This window comes from Pelodiscus sinensis, chromosome 5 (genome assembly GCF_049634645.1).
Source record: "Pelodiscus sinensis isolate JC-2024 chromosome 5, ASM4963464v1, whole genome shotgun sequence".
Taxonomy (NCBI): Eukaryota; Metazoa; Chordata; order Testudines; family Trionychidae; genus Pelodiscus; species Pelodiscus sinensis.
This window is the reverse complement of record NC_134715.1, coordinates 121,359,439-121,383,050: the sequence shown is the minus strand read 5'-3', so window position 1 is coordinate 121,383,050 and position 23,612 is coordinate 121,359,439. Positions and strand designations below refer to the sequence as shown.

General features: G+C 43.3%; 1 long non-coding RNA gene across 1 annotated transcript in view; it reads right to left on the bottom strand.

Annotated features, from left to right (window-relative positions):
• The window catches only part of LOC142829489 (uncharacterized), a 94,485-nt gene extending 71,886 nt beyond the window's left edge, over positions 1-22,599 (bottom strand). The window contains exon 1 of the long non-coding RNA XR_012903917.1: positions 22,244-22,599. This is a non-coding gene — a long non-coding RNA (uncharacterized LOC142829489). The remainder of the gene's footprint in view (positions 1-22,243) is intronic.
• Between the last annotated feature and the right edge of the window lie 1,013 nt (positions 22,600-23,612).

Here is a 23,612-nt window from a genome sequence, read left to right as displayed (position 1 = left end):
CCTCAATTCGAGGGAAGGGATTTAAATGAGACTACCGCGTCTACACACATCAAGTTACACTGGGCAACCAGCATTTTAAAATGGCAACCGGCTGCAAATATGCAAATCGAGCGTGGGATATAGACTCATAGACTTTAAGGTCAGAAGGGACCGTTATGATCATCTAGTCTGACCCCCTGCACAGTGCAGGCCACAAAATCTCACCCACCCCTCCTAGAATAATCCTCTCACCTATATCTCAGATATTGAAGCCTTCAAATACTTTGAAGACCCCAAGATGCAGAGAATCCTCTAGCTGTGATCTATACCCCATGCTACAGAGGAAGGCGAAAAACCTCCAGGGCCTCTGCCAATCTACCCTGGAGGAAAATTCCTTCCCGACCCCAAATATGGCGATCAGCTAAACCCTGAGCATGTGGGCAAGACTCATCAGCTAGACACCCAGAAAGTTCTCTATAGTAACTCCTATCATCCCTCCATTGACCTATTTCCCACTGATAATGAATGGTCAATTAGTTACCAAGATCATGTTATCTCATCAAACCATCCCCTTCATAAACCCATCTAGTTTAATCTTGAAACCAGATAGATCTTTTGCCCCCACTACTTCCCTTGGAAGGCCGTTCCAGAACTTCACTCCTCTAATGGTTAGAAACCTTCGTCTAATCTCAAGTCTAAACTTCCTACTAGCCAGCTTACATCCATTTGTTCTTGTGTCCACATTGGTATTAAACTTAAATAATTCCTCTCCCTCCCTAGTATTTATCCCTCTAATATATTTAAAAAGTGCAATCATGTCCCCCCTCAGCCTTTTTTTGGTTAAGGTAACCAAGCCAAGCTCCTTGAGTCTCCTTTCATAAGACAGGTTTTCCATTCCTCGGATCATCCTAGTGGCCCTTCTTTGTACCTGTTCCAGTTTGAATTCATCCTTCTTAAACATGGGAGACCAGAACTGCACACAGTATTCCAAATGGGGTCTCACCAATGCCTTGTATAATGGCACTAATACCTCCTTATCCCTACTGGAAATACCTCGCCTAATACATCCCAAGATCGTATTAGCCTTTTTCACGGCCATGTCACAATGGCAGCTCATAGTCATTCTATAATCAACCAGGACTCTGAGGTCCTTCTCCTCCTCCGTTACTTCCAACTGATGTGTCCCCAGCTTATAACTAAAATTCTTGTTATTAATCCCTAAATGCATAACCTTACACTTCTCACTATTAAATTTCATCCTATTGCTATCACTCCAATTTACAAGATCATCCAGATCTTCCTGTATGATATCCCGATCCTTTTCTGAATTGGCAATAGCTCCCAACTTTGTGTCATCTGCAAATTTTATTAGGACACTTCCTCTTTTGGTGCCAAGATCAGCAATAAAAAGATTAAATAAAATTGGCCCCAAAAATCCCGCGCTTGATTTGCAACTTTGGTATGCTTCATTTGCCTTGAGATCAGGAAGGGAATTTCCTCTCAGGCAAATTATTTAAAAGAAAAATTGGCCAAACCCCTAGAAAAATGTACTACCAGGAACAAGTCTGTATTGGCAAGAGGGATAAACTTGCCCATTTAGTGGGGTTTTCTATCTTTAATTTCCATGACAAACAGCTGTCTAGGTGCATTTAATCTTGTCTCAATGCAGGGAGATGGACTAGATCAGGCTTTTCAAATTCTGGGTTGTGGCTTAGAAGGGCAAGCCACTAGCTGGCCACAAGATGCTTTGTTTATCTGTGCCCCCTCAGGTATGGGCGATTGCAGCTCCCGTTGGCTGCAGATCACCATTCCCAGCTAATGGGAGCTGTGGAAAGCAGGGTGGACCAGGACACCACTTCCTGCAGCTCCCATTGGCTGGGAATGGTATTCTGCAACCAATGGGAGTTACGTTCAACCATATCTGTGGAGGTGCAGATAAACAAAGCATCCCGTGGCCAGCTAGCAACAAGCCGTGATCCAGAATTTGAAAATCCCTGGACTAGATGACACCTTGAGGTCCCATCCAGCCCTACATTTCTATGGTAACCTAGTGAAGCTGCTGTAATGTCCTATATTGTACAGTGGCTCCCTGAATTGACTACTAAATAAGATCTTACAAAGTCATATTTCCATAGGTGCAGGCCTCATTCTTTATGCCAGGTTTCTCTAGCTGTTCTTTTGCAATATTTAGTGTTTTATACAAGCACCTGTAACATATATTAGTAAAATATTCATAGAGTTTGGAGATGAAAAAGGCTCTTGGGCATAGTCAGTCTATCAGTCAATGTAGGATTTTTCCAATCAGTGTATTTTCTACTGCCTTTCCCAGAGGCAAGTGTCTAGCATCTTCACTCATGACAACCTTTGGCTTCAACACCAATACAAAGAATGGGAAATTGAAGCCATTTTGAATGGGGACAAGAGCTCATGAGTTTGGTGCCAGAAATTAGATGATGGAGAGAAACTTTTTTTTAATGTCAATGTGACAAGAGATGTCTTTGTTGAAACTGGTTGTTACATTTGGGGACCTCCAGATCTAAAAGTCAGAGACAGACGTGTAACAGGTTGACTAGTTGATTCCCCACTTCCTAGAGTCAGGGGAAACTCATCCCAAACATCTGAGGCCGTAACCAGCTAGAATCCTGGAAAAGCCCCTAATTCCATGGCAGCCAACATCTTACTTGAAATATGTGGGATTGAACTGAGGACCTATAGAGCCACACATTGAACAGCATGTGATAAGCATTATGAATGTGAATGGATTGTTGTCTGTACACAATGGAAAGAGGCACTCTGGCATACAGCAAGCACCACAAAAAAAGCTAACAAACATTTTTACACCCTGACATATTTGCCTGCCATGTTATCTGCAGTATTCCCTGTATTTAAAATGGGAAATGCTGCTCACAATTTGGTAAATGGGAACTACTACAGATGGTAAATGACTGTTTAATTGTTTCATACACAGCACACACACATCACCCAGCATGGAAATGGATGTCTGGAAAATCATTGGCATTCCATGGGTTAAGTTATTCTGTGAGGGTAGCAGAAAGGTATTTTGAAGATTGCCACAGCTCAGGGGAATTTCCCAAGTGGATTTCCTACAGGTTTCCAAGAAATAGCTTGTTTGGCTCAGATGATTTTGCAATTGTTTACATAAATCCCATATTAAGTATGAACGTCACATTTTTCTGCAAAGTCAAAGAAAATCTTTTGTCATTCCACTGGCTGAGCTCATACCAGTGCAATTCCAGCATTAGCCAACTTGCTTTACTTCTTGTTTTATGGTTTACTGTTTTATCTGGCAATAAAAAAAAAAGCTAGAAACTTTTCTTGGTAAAATCATTGTGTAATCTCTTGTATCCAGCAGCCTAATACACTGTGTCTAAGGCAGCAAATCTCAAACTTTAGTATCCTGAGGACCTCCATTCTGATTTAAAATTTTTCATGGACTGCCCCCCCCCCCCAAGAGGCTTCTAATTTTCCCCAGAGGTGCTTAAACCCCCACTTAGCCACAAGCCCCGTCCCCACTTTACCTCTGCACCTCCTTCCGAAAAAACTCTGCAGTGTAGACATACTCTCTGTGTACTTCCCTGGAGCATGGTTGTCCTGTATCTTATCCAAAATTTATCAATGTACCATCTGAACTCCTAAATCAGACCATTAATCTCCTGGCATTTTGATATTTTTTCTGGATGTTTTCTCTCACCAGGAAAATACCAGGGCTCAGATAGCAAAAGGACTTTGAATTTTAGCCATCTCAGCTATTTAGTAGCCTTTGGAGTTGAGAACAAACTGAATGCCATTTCCATTCTGTACCCGTGGCTTATACTGTGCTTAGAGATATATTGGGTGAAACCCAGGCCTGGTGGAAATTAATAGGGGTTTTGCCACTGACTTCAGTGGAAGCAGGATTTTACCCAGGATAAGTTAGCACAATGTTAGAAAAAGGTTATGGATAAGAAAGGTTCCTGAATATCTTCAGGGGGACACATCCCCCAAGATTGCTTGCACTGTGACCACAATCCTGAAGAACAATAGTTAATATATACTTCTATTCCAAGCACTTGCTGAGCGCAGTATAACTGATTGTCACAACCAGTGTTCCCTGCAAGCTGTGCACTTGTGTAGTCACCCAGGAAATATTCCAGCTGATTAGCAGAGCGCCCACAGCTAGATGTGTGTTTCTATTGGTGGTGCACATTCGCATATGCCTTGATGCACAGAAAAAGTTATTCCGCAGATGGATGGAAAAAAAAAAATCAGAGGGAACATTGGTCACAACCCACCTATAAAATGAGATTCCATTTCAAAATTACAAGAGGGCACCTGGAGACCTGACATACTATGAGTAAGTGCAGAATTTTATTTCCCTCATCTAGAGCATTGCCTTGATATGGCATGACATAATCTCTTCCTGTTTTTTCCTGCTGTTACAGGTTGGCCCCAATGCAGTTCTGAAAGCGGATTCAAAATCATGTATAAAAAAAAACAACCTCTTTCTCAATAGATTATTAAAAACAAAAACCCTAGACATATGACAAGTGTGTAACAGATGGTGTAACTGATGGTCAGACTTTAAGGAAGCAAAGAGACCGGAACGTATCCTGCTGTCATGTATTATGCTTTCAGATAGTTTAAGTATTCATTATGACAGATACTGCAGCCCCACACTGTATCTTTGAGGACCATTGAATTACATTGATGAACGACTGATGAATCATTATGTTTTACTGCATGAGGAAGATTTACTCCCACTCCTGCAGGAACCAAAAGCAGTGTATGTGGGGGAAGGGGCAGGAGCAGATGAACAAGACAAGACTTTGCGACTAAACAACTCTAGAGAGGTTTGCAGAGACAGATTCCAGCTGGGCTTTCCAATGACTCAGGCAAAGAAAGGTCATTTGGTGTGAGAAGGTGGAGTGTGAACTGACATAGGGCCTTCCTTCCAGGGGCCTGCACACACACCTGTGCCTCACAGTGCTGTCTACTGGAGCGGGTGGTGCGTCGCACAGGCAGGCATGCCTGTGTGCTGTGCGCAGCACTTCTCGGTGTGTCTGGGGTCGTGCCTGCGCCCTTGCAGCTAGCCTGCTTCCAGCCATGGCAGGTGGTGGGAGGGCGTCCCCCCGGGGGCCAGACGTGTGTGTGGCCTCCCCTGAGCCTGGGAGTAGGAGCCGGGGGCTGCCTGCTGAGTCTGCATGGCGCACACTAACGCTGCACGATGTCCAGCCCGAGCAGGCCAAGTGACGTTCGCAGACCATCCCTGGGCTACGTCTACACTGGCATGATTTTCCATTAAAAGCATTTTTGGAAAAGAGCGTCTAGATTGGCACGGACGCTTTTCCGCAAAAGCACTTTTTGCAGAAAAGCGTCCGTGGCCAATCTAGACGCGCTTTTCCGCAAAAAAAGCCCCGATCTCCATTTTCGCGATCGGGGCTTTTTTGTGGAAAAGAAATCTCTGCTGTCTACACTGGCCCTTTTGCGCAAAAGACTTTCGGAAAAAGACTTTTGCCCGAACGGGAGCAGCATGGTTTTTCCGCAAAAGCACTGACAATCTTACATGAGATTGTCAGTGCTTTTGCGGAAATTCAAGCGGCCAATGTAGACAGCCGGCAAGTTTTTCCACAAAAGCAGCTGATTTTGCGGAAAAACTTGCCAGTCTAGACACAGCCTGGTGTGCCTGGCTCCCCCACCCTGATAGACAAAGAAAGAAAGAGCATTTGGTGTGAGAAGATGGGGTGTGAACTGTCACAGGGCCTTCCTTCCAGGTCAGCGAACTCTTTGTCCTAGGATTGCAGAAGGTTTGGCCGCGGAGGGCACCGACAGAATGATGGGTGATGCCTGGTAAGTGTTTACACTGGGAGCTTTAGCCCAGATTTCACACCTGCGAACATTTGATAGGGTTTCACAACATGCAGCTTTAGCAGTCCCATTCTCTCTCCAGTCAATGAATTCAGTGCTCTGCCATTGGGGATCACAAGTGGGTGATGCTTTAGTGCATGGATGGCTTGGCATTAATATTATGTGTCACTGATGAATTAGCTGTATGACTCCAATTCCCTCCTGCCAGAGATTATCATCATCAACCACCATGGGCTCAATGCCCGTTGGTGTCCAATGTCTCCCTCACTATTTCCTTCCATCTTTCCCTGTCCAGTGCAGAATGGCTTAGTTTCTGTAGACTAGCTCCGCACCAATCTACTATATCATCTACCCATTCCCTGTGGGGTCTGTCTCTCCTATTCGGACCATCCATTATGCCGAATACCAGAGTCTTCACTTTTTGCTCATCGTTCATTCTGCAGAAAAGCCCAAATAGCTGTAACTTCCATTGTATAACCTTCTGCAGTAAGTTCCCTTTTGGCTGTATCTTCCTATATAATTCCTCGTGGGTGACCTTCTGCATCCATCCTATTCTCAGGATCTTTCTATAACAACTCATCTTGAACGCCAATATCCTTCTCTTCAAATCTTTCGTTATCACCCATGTCTCACATCTGTACAACATGCTGCTAAATACACACGTTTTCAAGATGTTCAGCTTCATTCCTAAGCTAATCATTTTACTTTTCCAGATCTTATCCATCACCTTCAAACTCGCTCTTGCTTTCGCTATTCTAGTCACTATTTCCTTCTTACAGTCTCAATCATACACCATGTTGCTCCCCACATACGTGAACTTCTCTACCTTCTCTAGTTCGATCCCTTCTACACTGATCTTCCTTCCTATTTCCTTATCTCCAAATACCATTGTCTTCATTTTATCTATATTCATAATCAGTCCATACCGCTTCCCTTCCTCATTTAGCACCTGCACCGTTCTCGTTAGCTTCTCTTCATCTTCCTCAATGATAACTAAGTCCGTGAGGCTGGGTGCAGCTGTACCCGCTATTGGTCTTCAGTGGTCAGAGGAGACAAGTCAGCTGGCTACAGATGGGACACCACTTTCCCCCACTCATCCTGGGATTTCTCAAAGTTGACTTCCTTTCTCATGATGTAACTTGCCTAACTAGCCACGTAATGATCTTTGACTATTAACCATGATTTTAGTTCAAAGTGGCAGAATTTAGAAGGCTCTAATCCCATTGATTCATAGACTTGATTGACCATGGTAACTCCCGTTCCCACCTATTAATTTCCCATTTTTTTACGTAATCCCTAATTTTGAATGATTCCTCAGCATAGGTCATATTCTTTGTTTTCCCTGAAACATCCTCCCATACACATCAGTGGTTAATTTAAACTTTTGCAACAAAGCCTGTTTACAATGGCCTTGACTGCACTCTTTCCATGTGGGAGAAAATGTCTAATGTCTTCAACTCCAATATTAATGGAGCCAAACACATACCATGTTCTCCTGTTTCCTGATTGTTTAATTCACACCCCATTCCGTAAGCAGTTAGGAAATAGTCGTGTCATCTCTTTCCCCACAGCAAGGAAATAATTTGCTTCCCTGTCTAGCGTGTTAACCATGCACAATTAGTTAAACACAACAGACTCCCAAGAGTGACCCCAGAGACCACAAATCAGATAAGGATCAAAAGCACCCGAATAGGTTTATTGCCAAGAGACATACAATAACAGTTGTCAGCAAACAGACTCACTGCTGTGCCACTACACCTATGTAAGCAGTGACAATGAACTAACACCCAACTAAATGCTCTAAATCATAGCGCGCACACCCCTCCGTGGTTAGTGGATAACCACCCTTTGGTGTGCACTTTTATACACAGGTACAAACAAGTTACACATCACATCCTGACGTATCAGGTTGCCACCCTCTGTTAGCTGGTTATCACCCCTTAAATCATAGAAGGGAGGGGTTTCCATTACTGTCCATCATGCTGTCAATTTAGACCCTCTCCTGATCCTGGGTTGGTGTGTATGTTATTTGTGGGGTGTGTGCTGCTACCAAAATGTTTCTTAAAGAGGTGTTCCTTTACCACCCCTCTAAAATGTGCTCATGGCCTGTGCCTAGTACCTCTTAGGTCTGCGTGTTTCTGTAACATCAGCCCTGTTCTTGCTAATTTCCGTGAGTAGAGCCCATGTCTTGCTCACAGCTTAATTTTGCTTTATATTAGCAAAGTCTTGACCATTGCTGTTTAGGCCTCAGGCCTTACACCTGGCTTATGTTTCCCTTATCTTAGTACAAGGACTTTTCTTTTTGGCTGCTCATAACTCATTTTCCCCATCTCCCTTTTCATTATCCTTTTCCCAAAAAGGCCATGAGATACTTTTGTCTGCACTTTTCCTGTCTACAGTACTTTGACACCGCTTTGACACATCTCTATAAATTCCCCCACTGGCAGATCGCATGTTCAGCCCCATATATGTCAGAGTTTCAAGGCCAACTGCACTCCACCCCCACTTTCTCTCACGCATCCATGTATGGTTCCAGGCTCCTAGCCATCACCTCTCTTAGGGTGTGTCTAGACTACTGAGTTTTGTCGACAAAAGTGGACTTTTGTCGACAAAACTATACCAGCGTCTACACTACCGCTGAGTTCTGTCGACATAACGTTGACAGAACTCAGCAGTTTTGTCGACGCTGGTATACCTCATTTTACGAGGCATAACGCGTTCTGTCGACAGAAGGTGTTATTGCCTGTAGGGTTGCGTCTAGACTACAGGGTTCTGTCGACAAAGCAGCTTGCTTTGTCGACAGAACTCAATGTGTCTGGACGCTCTTTGTCGACAGAAGTTTTGTCGACAGATACTGTCGACAAAACTTCTGTCAACATAACCTGGTAGTCTAGACGTACCCTTAGGTAGTGACTCATATCTGCCTTGCCTCAACTGTGATTTCCCCAGCAAGTCTGACCTTAAAACAGGCCTGCACAACATGCGGCCCAAAGGGGCTCACTGTGCGGCCTGCAACCGTGAGATATTTCTTCTCTTTGTGTGTGACTGTGAGTGTTTCCCTTATATGTGAATTTATTCAACAAAATCTTGAGCTTTCAACAAAATCTGTGGTTGCGTGCTGAATCTGGGCAGTGGCTGGGCTTTTTTTGTATGCCCAACACACGTGGTTTTTTTTCTCAACAAAAATTTTTAGCCCGCATGTCGGTATTTTTTGGGAGAGCATCTGACAACCCTACCTGTGGCCCACAGCTGTTTTCTTTGGAGTAATATGGCCCTCACCACTTTCTGAGTTGTGCAGGCCTGCCTTAAAAGGTCACTCATCAGCCTTAGGCTACATCAAGAGCAGAAAGTCAGCCTAAGGCAGGCAACTCCAGCTAGACGAATAAGCTGGCGTCTGCATACCTCAAGTCTAGTTACCAGAGGCTATTCACTGTGGGGCAGCAGGAGAAACTCTCCCAATGACTTCCCTTACTCAACAGGGTCGAATGGAGACCACTCTGCAGTGAATTTGTCAGGTCTTCACTAGACGCACTACACTGACTGATAATGGATCAATCTCAGAGCATCGATCTGGGCTATAGTGTAGATCAGTGGTCCCCAACCTTTAGAGGCTCCTGGGCACCCGGGAGGTGGGGGCCACTCACACTCCGGGCACCGGGGGCGGGGCCGCATGTCCAGAGGCACGCCAGGGGACTGGGATGCCCTTGCACCCGGCTCCGGAATGTGCCTTGTGCCGTGGGGCCGGGGCAGCACGCCTGGGGCTGCCCGAGCGCCGTGCACCTGGCGCTGGTGCGTGTCACGCGTCTGGGACCGGCGCCTCCTGTGCGCTGCGGGTGGGGCCGTCCCAGGTTGTTGGCGGGCACACACAAATGCCCTGGCGGGCGCCATGGCACCCGCGGGCACCCCGTTGGGGACCACTGGTGTAGATGTAGCCTTAGGAACCCTAGCAGGCAATATCCTTGCAACCCTTCTGCATCATTAGAGTCCCTTAGACAGAGTTCATGTCCATTTGACAGATCAGAAAGAATGTCCATGTCAGTTCAAACTCTGTCTTCTCATATAAAGAAAAGGCTTTTGGTATGAGTCTCTGGAAAACCCCATTTGAACTATGCCGACCTCTCCAGGAGGTCGTATTTCCCTAGAGTTGTTTAGTCTCAGTGATTTGCCTTAATCACCTCCCACTGTGTTTAGCTCCTGGAGCAGCTGTGGTAATTCTTGCAATGGAACAGAATGCTATCATACATAAATCATTCACAAATGTAATACAATAGCCACCCCCCAAATAAGGCCTGGTATTGTAATATCAGAACTCAAACCAACTAAAGAATTTGTTTATAATAAGGTCAAATGTGTATGTATCCCATTTTCAGGGATTTGGCTCTTTTGCTAACTTAAATAATGTTGTGACATTAATCTCAATCTAAACTTTCTCTCGAGGTTGGTTATTCTTTAGGTTTCCCCTTCAGGACCTATCAGCCCCAGACAATAGTTTATTCTGCCCCTGGAACAGGCCCTATTCCATCTAAGAGCTAATGAATATGTCTCAGTAGCTTTTACACTACATCTTCATTGTACAGTTTGAGTTCATGATTATAGGATGACTCAGATGAGCCCAGAATCAAACATTTAGATAATATTACTGTTAAATCCCTTTCCTTTCTCTAACCACATTTCTTGCTCTTTCCATAGCTATGAATTTTAAGATACTTTTACTATCTTCAGTCTGTCCCATTCAGGTCTCCATATTATTTTAAAACACTACCTCACACAATATTTAACTATTTCGTTAACAATTTGCTACATTTAGTTTTCAGTCAGTAGTATTCTGTACCAGGCCTCCTAAAAACACCCGAGGTCTCTGGGCTGTTTGCTCTGAATGCTATTCATTATGAATCCCTTTGTACCAAGTCTTGCAGTGTTGAAACAGCTTGGTTGCATGAGCCTATCATTCAGGCACACTGCCATCATTTTCAAGGCTTTTGAAGATCAAAGAGTCATTTCTAGCCTTTGAAGCTTGCCACTTTAAAACCTAGCTTCAAAATTATTGGATAAGCCTTTCAAAATCTCTGGTTTCCTATCAAACCTTTGTGACTCTCTCTCCCTACCCACCACCATCCCCATTCCAATTTTGGTGTGGCCACTACCCCAAATACAGTGGCATCCTACCACCATGGCTCATACACAAGGCATTATGGTAGAGTTTTTCAGCCAGAGATGCTGGACACCATGGAATGGGATGGGTGCACAGAGGGATAGGAGGTCTGAAAGGTGTGCAACACAAGACTCCGTATGGATGGTTGTAGTAGGTGTCAGCCACAAGGTGCTCCACTCGCCATTGGGTGGCACCTCCTTCTGGTGATTAGCTCCAGGTGGTGAGCACCCCTTTGCTTCTCTCCCACCATTGCCGCTCTCCTCCTGTCCTTGCAGCCCTTTTGTTGCTCTGCCCTCCAACACGGTCACTTTGGTTTTCCTTTCTGGGAGAGTCTGTCAAAGTCTCTCTGCCACAGCTGTGATAAAATACAGGACTATGTAGCACTTTAAAGACTAACAAGATGGTTTATTAGATGATGAGCTTTTGTGGGCCAGACCCACTTCCTCAGATCAAATAGTGGAAGAAAATAGTCACAATCATATATATCAAAGGATACAATTAAAAAAATGAACACATATGAAAAGGACAAATCAAATTTCAGAACAGAAGGGGGATGTGGGGGAGGGGGGAGGAGGTAAATGTCTGTGAGCTAATGATATTAGAGGTGATAATTGGGGAAGCTATCTTTGTAATGGGTAAGATAACTAGAGCCTTTGTTGAGACCCTGGCGCAAAGTGTCGAATTTTAGCATGAATAACAGTTCAGAGGATTCTCTTTCAAGTGCAGTCTTAAAAGGTTTTTGAAGAAGGATGCAGGTAATTAAGTCATTGAGACAATGACCTTTCTGGTTGAAATGGCAAGAAACTGTTTTTCTGTGATAGGCAGTCTTCATACCTGCCACTTGGGCAACATCAACCCTGCAGTGACTGAGGCAATCTTCATGTTCACTCTATATAGCAGCTCGTAGCAGAACCCAGGGCCACCCTCTACTCTGGGTTCCAGTCCAGGACCCTAGAACAAGCAGTTAAGGTCTGTGGCTAACCCAACCTTACTGCCCTTGACCTGGACAACTTCCTACCATGCTTCTCCAAGCTTTTCATTCTGCAGCCTTCCTGGTCAGACCACTCTCTGTTAGGCCAGGTGAACCCTTTCTTAAATGTTTCCTATCTCCCCTTCCTTCTCCCTTGCCTCAGGGAGAGATACTCGGCAGGCTGTCCTCCTGCTACCTCCTTTTAACCACCGTTGCCAGGATCCTGGCTTTATCCTGTTTCCTTCTAATAGTCATGCTCTGCATAGCCTAAATCTTTCTCACGTCCAACTTAATTGGCTGACTGAACAAACCTAGCCTAATTCAACTCTCTCAGGGCTGGTGTGACAAGCAAACCCTATCACAGTACCTTAAGGGCCCCAGTCAAAGAGGAATTTCAAGGGACCAAGAGGTGGTGAAAAGCCTCAACAAAGTTTTTGTAGAGATGTTTATTATTGTTTAGGAGAAGCAATGGTATGCAATATGGAAAGGCATTTTTTCTCTCCCTGATTTTCTGCTCTCTATTTAAATACAAATATGAACCTGATCCGAAGTTTGGTTTCCAACAAACTGGAAATTAAACCAGTCTCTAGGGGTATGTCTACACTACCACCCTAGTTCGAACTAGAGTGGTAATGTAGGCAACCGGAGTTGCAAATGAAGCCCGGGATTTGAATTTCCCGGGCTTCATTTGCATCTCGCCAGGCGCCGCCATTTTTAAATGTCCGCTAGTGCGGACTCCGTGCCACGCGGCTACACGCAGCACGGACTAGGTAGTTCGGACTACGTTTCACGAGGAGTAACGGTAGTTCAGACTAGGAAGCCTACTCTGAACTACCTAGTCTGTGCCGCGTGTAGCCACGCGGCACGGAGTCCGCACTAGCGGACATTTAAAAATGGCGGTGCCCGGCGAGGTGCAAATGAAGCTCGGGAAATTCAAATCCCGGGCTTCATTTGCAACTCCGGTTGCCTACATTACCACCCTAGTTCGAACTAGGGTGGTAGTATAGACTTAACCTAGTATATTGATATTTTGGCCAGAATACAATGCATGGTCCTCAGGAACAGCCCCGATCAAGTTGAATGGAACGAAACGCTATGATGCAGACGGGCCTGGTATCTTGCAGTGCAGATACCAATGCAGAACAATCAGGGGCCCCCACACATGCATGAGCTGGGCCCACATGGACACAGTCTGCCTGACATTTCATCCATGCTGAGACTGCCAGCTGCACTGCTGGGTGTGCTTTCCCAGCAGGGCTAGGGCTTCCGCATGCCTGCCCGGTGGGGCTGCCAACTGCCTAATCATGCAAATTCAAAGACCCTTTCCCTGTCCCATCCCTGAGGCCATGCCCCACCCCGGCTCATTCCATCCCCTCTCCATCCCTTGCATCCTCTCCCCACCATCACCAACTGTCACCAGTGTTCAGGTGCAGGAAGGGGTGGGGCTGCAGGCCTGGGTGCTGGAGGGGGTGAGTAGTTAAGTTCTATGAGGAAGTTTGGGTGTGGGAGGGGGCGCAGGCTCTGGGAGGGAGTTTGGGTGGCAGGTGCAGGCTCTGAGCTGGGGCAGGGGATTGAGATGTGAGAGGAGGGGGGTGGCAGCTCTGACCTTGGGCAGCTCCTGAAAATGATCAGTTCACCCTTCTGGCAGACTTCTAGACAGGGGGGCCAGGTGGCTCCATGTGCTTCCCCAGCCACTGACACCTACCCCTCAGCTCCCACTGGCCACAGTTCCCAGACAATGAGAGCTGCGGAGACCCCCCGGGACAATTCCGCCTCTCCCTCCTCACCCATGCCGGGTCAACAGGTCTGGACACACACGCACATTTAGCATTCTGCAGCTTCAGGAAATGCTAAGTCCTGGGAATCCAAACAGTGGAACACAATCTAAACAATAAGAAATCATGACTATGAAATAATGATCAAACCCCATAAAACTAACAAAAAATACACATTCTCCTCATTTCTCATTAATGCAACAGTGAAACTAGACAATAATCCTAATTACATGTTCAAACCTCTCTCTCTTGGAATGGCACTGGGAATTCAAACCCATTTAACAATATGCCTGACAGCGTGAACAAGAGAATAGCCCCATCTATTTACATCATGTATAAAACAGAACTGTGCTTTATGGCAGTGCTTTTGTTAGTGCCTGAACAACTGGTTCGCTCTCCAGGGCTGCTTCCTTACGAAAAGTCAGATGTCTATAAATTCAGCAGGCACCAGCAAGCCAATAGTCAGCAAATGCAACAGCAGAACTATTATCTGTTTTCAAAAGACAATACAGAAGAAGCCTTTTTTAAATTCATATGATTCCATTGTTAACAACAATTGAAAAGGCCCGGGCGGCTCAGTATTATCCCTTGGAGAAAATATTCGCTTTTGCTCTGCAAGGCCAACATTCTCTCAGACTCCGTTACAAAGGATTTAGAAATACAGTGCATGGAGAAGTTTTCCCTGAGAACAGTTAAACAACACAACTAACTATGAAAAGCTCTGGGAGTCTGAGACGCCTGTTCCCATCCTCCATGGTAAACAAAGGATAAGTAATGACCTTACCATAAAGACAACATTACACACTACATTATAGGCTGTAAATAGGAATTGTACAAGCCTCTCTGAATTCTTATGGATCCTACAGTAAGGTGCTGTATAATGTGATCCTGAAGGATTAAGAGTGCGTAATTATTCTTTGTAATAGTTACTCTCTGTGTTGTTTTCCTTATGAATGCTATAAGAACTGCTTGTCTGTCAATACCTGGAGTAAACTACTTGCCACGGACTATAACTCATTGCATCTCATAGCATAGAGCTGCTAAAGAATTAAGCTACGAGCACTATATGACACCAAGTAATCAGGGTGTGCTGCGCACGCATAAGTGTGTGCACGTGCATTGTGTGTGTGTACATATGAAAACAAAAGTAAATTTCAGAAAATCTTCAGGCATCCACAACACCTTCAACAATCACCATCCACCCATCAAACTCTCTCTCATCAACTTCCTGGACACCACAATCAGCTTCAACAATGGATCCTGATGAACAAACAGATTCAAGAAACTCTCACTTATGTCCACAGATTCAATAACCACCCCAGACAGACCAAAAAAACTGCTCCAAGGAGAAGTTCCAGGATGAACACCTAAACACATATAAACCTGCCTTCACCAAACAAGGACATTTCACCAGAGTAGATCACACCATGAAACTATCCAAAACTATCCAAAGCCCAAGATTTGGTGGTGATGGGGGACTTCAACTATCCAGACATATGTTGGGAAACTAACACAGCGAGGCACAGGCTATCCAATAAGTTTCTGGACTGCATTGGAGACAACTTTCTGTTTCAGAAGGTTGAAAAAGCTACCAGAGGAGAAGCTGTTCTGGATTTGGTTTTAACAAATAGGGAGGAACTAGTTGAGAACTTGAAAGTGGAAGACAGTATAGGGGACAGTGATCACGAAATAATAGAGTTCATGATCTTAAGGAAAGGTAGAAGGGAGACCAGCACAATTGAGGTAATGGATTTCAGGAAGGCAGATTTTGATAAGCTCAGAGAACTTGTAGGTAAGGTCCCATGGGAAGCAAGACTGAAGGGAAAAACAACTGAGGAGAGTTGGAAGTATTTCAAAGGGACGTTGTTAAGGGCCCAAAAGCAAACAATTCCGCTGTGTAGGAAAGATAGAAAATATGGCAAAAGACCAGCTTGGCTTAACAAGGAGATCTTGCATGATCTCAAAATAAAAAAGGAGTCTCATAAAAAATGGAAATTAGGACAAATAACAAAGGATGAATATAGGCAAGCAACACGGGAATGCAGGGGCAAGATTAGAAAGGCAAAGGCACAAATTAGCTACAGGCATAAAGGGAAACAAGAAGACCTTTTATAAATACATTAAAAGCAAGAGGAAGACCAAGGACAGGGTAGGCCCACTGCTTAGTGAGGAGGGAGAAGCAGTAACAGGAAACTTGGAAATGGCGGAGATGCTCAATGACTTCTTTGTTTCGGTCTTCACCGAGAAGTCTGGAGGTGTGCCTAACATAGTGAATACAAGCAGAGAGAGGGTAAGTTTAGAAGATAGGATACACAAAGAACAAGTTAAAAATCACTTAGGAAAGTTAGATGTCAGCAAGTCACCAGGTCCTGATGAAATGCATCCCAGGATACTCAAGGAGCTGATAGAGGAGGTATCTGAGCCTTTAGCTATGATCTTTGAAAAATCATGGCAGACAGGGGAGATTCCAGAAGACTGGAAAAGGGCAAATATTGTGCCCATCTATAAAAAGGGGAATAAGAACAACCCAGGAAACTATAGACCGGTCAGTTTAACGTCTGTCCCAGGGAAGATAATGGAGCAGGTAATTAAGGAAATCATATGCAAACACTTGGAAGGTAATAAAGTGATAGGGAATAGCCAGCATGGGTTTGTGAAGAACAAGTCATGCCAAACTAATCTGATAGCTTTCTTTGATAAGATAACGAGCCTTGTGGATAAGGGAGAAGCGGTGGATGTCATATACCTAGACTTTAGTAAGGCATTTGATACGGTCTCGCATGATATTCTTATTGATAAACTAGGCAAATATAACTTAGATAGGGCCACGATAAGGTGGGTGCATAATTGGCTGGATAACCGTAGTCAGAGAGTGGTTGTTAACGGTTCTAAATCCTGCTGGAAAGGGATAACAAGTGGAGTTCCTCAAGGGTCTGTTTTGGGACCCATACTGTTCAATATCTTCATCAATGATGTAGATATTGGGATAGAGAGTACGCTTATTAAGTTTGCAGATGATACCAAACTGGGTGGGGTTGCGACTTCTTTGGAGGATAGGGACATAATTCAGAATGACCTTAGCAAGTTAGAGAAATGGTCGGAGGTAAACAGGATGAGGTTTAATAGAGAGAAATGCAAAGTGCTCCACTTAGGAAGGAACAATCAGTTCCATACATACAAGATGGGAAGCGACTGTCTAGGAAGGAGCATGGCAGAAAGGGATCTAGGGGTCATAGTGGACCACAAGTTGAATATGAGTCAACAGTGTGATGCTGTTGCAAAAAAAGCAAATATGATTCTAGGTTGTATTAACAGGTGTGTTGTAAGCAAAACTCGTGAAGTCATTCTGCCGCTCTACTCTGCACTAGTTAGGCCTCAGCTGGAGTACTGTGTCCAGTTCTGGGCGCCACATTTCAAGAAAGATGTGGAGAAATTGGAAAGGGTACAGAGAAGAGCGACAAGAATGATTAAAGGTTTAGAGAACATGACCTATGAAGCCAGGCTTCATGAACTGGGCTTGTTTAGTTTGGAAAAAAGAAGATTAAGGGGGGACATGATAGCGGCTTTCAAATATCTAAAAGGGTGTCACAAGGAGGAAGGAGAAAATTTGTTCCTCTTGGTTTCTGAGGACAGGACAAGGAGTAATGGGCTTAAAGTGCAGCAGGGGAGGTTTAGATTGGACATTAGGAAAAAATTCCTAACTGTCAGGGTGGTCAAATATTGGAATAAATTGCCAAGGGAGGTGGTGGAATCTCCCTCTCTGGAGATATTTAAGAACAGGTTAGATAGACATCTGTCAGGGATGGTGTAGACGGAGCTTGATCCTGCCTTGAGGGCAGGGGGCTGGACTCGATGACCTCTCGAGGTCCCTTCCAGTCCTATGATTCTATGATTCTATGAAATGGGTCTCCCTGACAGATCTCCTGAGAGAAGCAGCTTCAAAGCAGGAGGGGAAAAAAAGAACACCAACCCCACATTCTTAGTTGTCACTTACCATTCCACACTGGAAGCCACATGAGGTATTGCCAAACAATTCAAACCCCCCATTCTGAAAAAAAAATCCTTCCTGAACCCACTCCTCAGGTCTTCAAACAACCCTCCAGCCTTGCCAAGACCATCATCAGATATTACTTCCCCACAGTACAGGGCACACCAACTCAGAGTGACACCAGACTCTGCCAGAGCGACCTATATCAAAGCAGCAGAGAAGTCTCTATGCCTATGAGGTCAATGTTTCCCAAAATAGACCTTTCAGGATTCATGGGTTCTACACGTCTGTGACAACATGGGATATACCTCATCCAAATCGTCAAATGCCCCAACACCAATCAGGATGTCAGTGAAATTACACGTTTGAATGAATTCACACAGAAAAATGATAGTAGAAAAACCCCTCTCTCATATGGTAGCAAACATTTTTCACAAAACTATAACTCTATACCTGACCTGTCAGGCTACATCTAGACTGCAGGCTTCTTTCGGAAGAAGCTTTTCCGGAAGAAATCTTCTGAAAAAACTTCTTCTGAAACAGAGTGTTTCACACTGCCAAAGCGCATAGAAAAAGCAATCTGCTTTTTCAAAAGATAGAGTTCACACTGAATGGACACTATCTTGCATTTAAGCTGTGATTACTATAAACAGAATGGCCACCAGGGCACCGGTGCTTTTTTCCTCTTTTCTCTTCTTTCAAAAGAACTCCCTCTTCCCTGTCCACACACACTTTTTCCCCCGAAAGAGCTCTTTCAGAAACAGGCTTCTTCCTCATAGAAACAGGTTTACCAATGTCAGAAAAACCTCTCTGTTCTTTCAATTTTTTTCTGAAAGAATGCGATTGCAGTGTGGATGTAAGTGAAGTTTTTTTTTTTTTTTTGAAAAAACAGCCATTTTTCTGAAAAAACTGTAGTGTAGACATAGCATCAGTCATAGTCCTCAAAGGAAACCTGCACAATACCTTCAAAAGAAGAGCAGTGGAACTTAAATTCATAACTCTGCAAGATACTAATGGCTTGTCTGCACTATCACCTATGTCAATATAACTTACATCATTCAGGGGTGTGAAAAAGCCATTCAACTGATGTAAATTACACCAACCTAAGCACTGGTGTGGATAGTGCTAAGTTGGCAAGAAACACTCCCCCACTGACATAGCTACAGTCTCAGGTGGAGGTGGTATTACTTTGAAGAGAAGAGAATTCTCTCCCATTAGAGTATCTTCATTAGAAGATGCACCAGTGATGTAGTGTAGACTAGCCCTAAATATTAAGGTATCAGGAGGTTTTATGGATCAGTGCAACTATATGTAACCTACTAATCTTCCGTTGGCCTATGACTGCAGAAGTGTTAATTGCCCATTTTGTTTCAAGTGGTTTCTTGCAACATGAACTAGCCCCTAGCATATATAACAATTTCATGTATTTAGCTGTGACGCTCTGATTCCTTTTCCAGACCTGAAAATCTCTGTGTAACTTCAAAGTTTGTTTGTTCCACCAATAGAATTTGGTCCAGTGAAAGATACCTCACCCACCTTGCCTCATTAAAGCCAGTAGAAGTTAGCTGTCTAATGTGCTTAGGTTTAAAAAAAAATCTCACGGAGCATCTATCTGCATCTTGAAGTGTCTAAACACCTTTGGAAACTAGGCCCCAAGTCTTAATCTTATTCTCATTGAAACCCATGGCAAAGCACACACTAACTTTAAATGGTGCAGGATCAGGGCCTAAGACCCTGCAATTCTATACCTCCCATTCAGCATGTTTCTAATCAGGTGTGGAGGTTGGACTGCTCTATACTCCCTTCTTGAGACCCCCATGTATAGAATCACTAGACCATTTACCCGGTGTTGCTCAGGTCCTTAAATAAGTTTTGTTTTCTGCATTTAAATCAGTGCTTTGGGGGTGGTGGTGGGGCTGGGGCTGAGGGGTTTACAGTTTTCAGGATGCCCTGAGGAGAGAAGACATCCCCAAACCCTCTCTCACCACAGCAGTTTGGGGCCAGGTGAGAAGCTATATGTCTATGACTGCTACAGCAGCAGCAGGCACAGCTGGGGGAGAGAGGAAAGTTCATCTCCCCCAGCTGGATGGCAAATAGACACACACAGATAGCTGTTTCTTTCTCTGCCCCCCCCTGCTGCCCCAATAGGATTATAGCTATCCTGTTGCCCATCTCTGGCCCCTTGCTGCCCGCCTGTGGTCATTCTACAGCATAATTGTCCCTCCTACTTGACCCCCTCCCTTTCCATTTTATGAGAAACAATCAAATTCCAAACACATCCCATTGTTCTGGCACAACCAAACCCATACCTTGCTTTAAGTTATAGTAAGAGTAAGCTGCATTCCAAATTAGATGGTCCTATCTCTTACCATGTAGGAGCAGTTCTTGAACAAACAAATAGACACACAGACAGATGTACAAACTCTCTAAAATATATGGTATAATCATAGGACTGAAAGTTATCTTATATCTGTATGTTTATTTTCAAAGCTAAAGATTTTTAATGCATTCATTGGCTTGCATTAGAAGGTAGGATTAATAGCTGTTCTTCAAAGCTATAAACTGCATGGTGTGTTTTCTCAGATTTTGAGCCATGAGTTACTACTGTAATTAGATCCAGAAGGAGAGACCATAATAACATTCTGACTTGATTTCCACTGGCAGAGCATTGATTAAAAGAGCTACATAATAAATGAAAGGTATTTCAGAATCGCACTGTTGATATCTGTAATTTTTTTATAATTAGAAAAGCCTACCAAAAATTGTATATTATAATTACATGCATTATTAATCCTACTCTGTTATAATAAGAATTATCCTATGATTACAGGTTGCAGAGATTTTTCTGTAATTTTTTTTAAAGACGCTGCGGTTTGGATTACAATACAAAGCCTTTTTATTGAGCAGATAAATTGGGCCATATTTTCTAAAAACTAATGCAAACTGAATGATTTATAAGACAAATTCAAAGTGGAACAAACAATTGAGGGGTAATGTTTTTGCATGTTAGAAGTCTGCAGTGTAAGGAAAAGAATGTTCAAATAGCCTCTTTTATACGTTGCTTCCAAACAAAAGTCTTAAATACCTAATAGCTGAAAGTATAAACAGGATATTTAATGACATTTCTGAACAATTTATTATTAGTTTCTTTTTAGTAAAGTCACCTACATACAGGATTTCATTCCTGAAAACAATTCCATTACACCATAAGTTTATTTTATATATATTTCAGCCTGATTCACCAGGAATAGCAATTCTATATTTAATTTAGACTATACAAAGATTCTCAGATTATTTACCAAAAACACAAACATTAGACTGTGATTTTTTTATTAGGCCCATATTTTTCAGGAACCATGAAAAATTGTAATGGTAAATTACAAGTTATATGAACCACTCACATTAATGACCAGTTACTTATTAGTCTCACTGGTACTCATTGAATATGCCTATGAGTAACTGATCACCAATATGACAAGTGATCCCACTGGTACCCATAGACTACTCCCATGAGTAACGGGTTACCAGTGTGATTAAAGGGGTTGCAATCTGGCTTTATATGATGTATCTCAGTTCTGATTTATTTATTATTTATTGTGGTTTGATATATAGCAGGTAAAACCCAGGCTCCATCACCCATCCACCCCTGCCCCCAAACACACACACTCACTGCTATGCTCTGTCCCTGCATTTTTAGATGAAGGGCAATTCTAGGTAACATTTTAGGGGAACATTTTCAGGACAACGGATGCCCAGTCTCTCTTTTGCTGACATATAAATATTTATAAGAGTAAAATTAAATATAAATGCAAAGCTCATCTTTAACTGTCTGGGTTTTTTACCCATTACTTAATTACAGGAATAAAAGTTGATGGTACAACATTGCACTGGAAAAAGAAACCCTTTAAAACTAGAGGTTGGTGCAATATCTCTCTTCTAAAGGTTATGTACATTTTTATGACAATCCAAGAGACTCTCACATGCTACTTTTGATAGAATTATTATGCAAAGCCATTTTGGGTTCATTTTACTGCCTCCACTAACAGGTGATTAAGGTTTGAACTAAACTGAATGGCCAGATTGACACTAAGAACAGAAACAGGCCTGGAAATGAAGCAGAGGCATTTGCAGAGTCAAAAGAACTTGCCTAATTGGTGCCCTAAACTGATCTCTATTGCACAAATTAAATACTCAATACCAAGCAAAAAACAAAAACAAACAAACACCACACACACCTTGCCAGGGCCCCAGAGCAAAGCTCCTTTATCATTTCTAACAAAGGTAAACCCAGAAAGAGCTGTTTGTTATTAAACAGAACCCATACAGAATCATGTATGAGACTATATGGTAGCAGGAGGACTGGAAATGGAAAATGTGAACATGTAATATTTTCATTCTTGCTATTATGCATCATAATAATCTAGCTTCACTGAGAAAGCACACTAGGAATCTGTAGATTAGTTTTTCCCAGAACTAATATCAACCTGCCAGGACCACCCAAAATTAGTTATTACCAGAAAAGTTCCAGTTTGGCTCCTGCAACTAGGACTAGGTTCATGTCATTCAGAGGATTGAGAGCGATGGCTTTATGCTGTTCTGAATTCATTCCAGGCCGTGAGTGTTGATTCTGGCAGGAACTAACGGAGTCATGCTTGGTTCCATGCTGAGTGTCTGCATTGCAATTTGTGGTTTTGTTCCAGCTGGTTACAGATGATTTTGAATGGCTACCAGCTCGTTAATGGTTTTTCTGCCTTGGTTACATTTGGATAAAGATGTTGACATTTTGGTGACAGCTCATGGAAAGTGGGTTTTTTCTTAATGCACACTAGGCTGGATCGTGTTGCTTTCATCATGAGAGAAAAGGCACTGTGGCAAGTTATAGGAAGGTTTCTTGAATTTTTAGGTCATTTCCATTCTGGCTCAATACTTTTCTCAACCCTAATAAAACAGATGTAAATGCCCAAGCTGGTGCTACCACACTGATTTGTTAATTGCATTCTATTCCACCCCCTTTCCTGCAGAGTTAGTGAACATGCACTTTAAAAAAATTGTTTGAAGCAGCTTTATCAAACTTCCTTGTGGGAGTCAGTACACTATATCTGGCCTGCATGCTTCTTCCTCCCTCCCTTCTCCCCAGGTTTATCTTCACTAGAGTAAGTCAGGAATTTTGCAACCAAATGGAAAATGCTAATTCATCAAAACCAAAACTTTTGGTGGGAAAAGGATAAGCTTTGAGGAAACTTTTGCTGGGAAGGATTCCCAGGTCAAGGATGAAATGTCTGGTCACATCCAGAGACAGTAAGAGAACAAGAGAGAGTTTGGAACAGGCAATAGTTTGATGGCTAGCGTACTTGTGGGGTCCAATATGGAGCAGAGAGTTGAACCTGGGTCTCCTGCCTCCCATGTGAGCACCCTAAGGTCCAGGCTGTTATCTATTCTGTGGTAGGAGATGACCTATGCTGACGTTTGGACTCTAGGGGACATGTTGCACTCTATTGCTTCCAGTCAAACTATGAAAATTCTGTCTGAATTGCTTATCTACAATGGCTTCATCATTTCTTGGATGTGCACCAGGATCTCTTCTTGGGCATAGGTAGCAATAGCTGAACTACTTTGGAAAGCAATTCTTGTGCTGACTTGTCATAAACACTGATGGCTGTATGATATTTGCTGTATAGCTGCAAAAGTATGGTACAAGCCAATATGCACTTTCTTGGAATGATTTTTTTTCATGTTTTTAACCCTTCAGGTTGTTAATGATGGAGGTTCTTCCATGCCTGACCCTACTATTTGAACCTCAGCCTCCAAATGTTGACAACCTGCCCTTAGCCAGATATGTTGGACTGTGCATCTCCGGTCAAACCTAAGGCAACATTCAGTTGA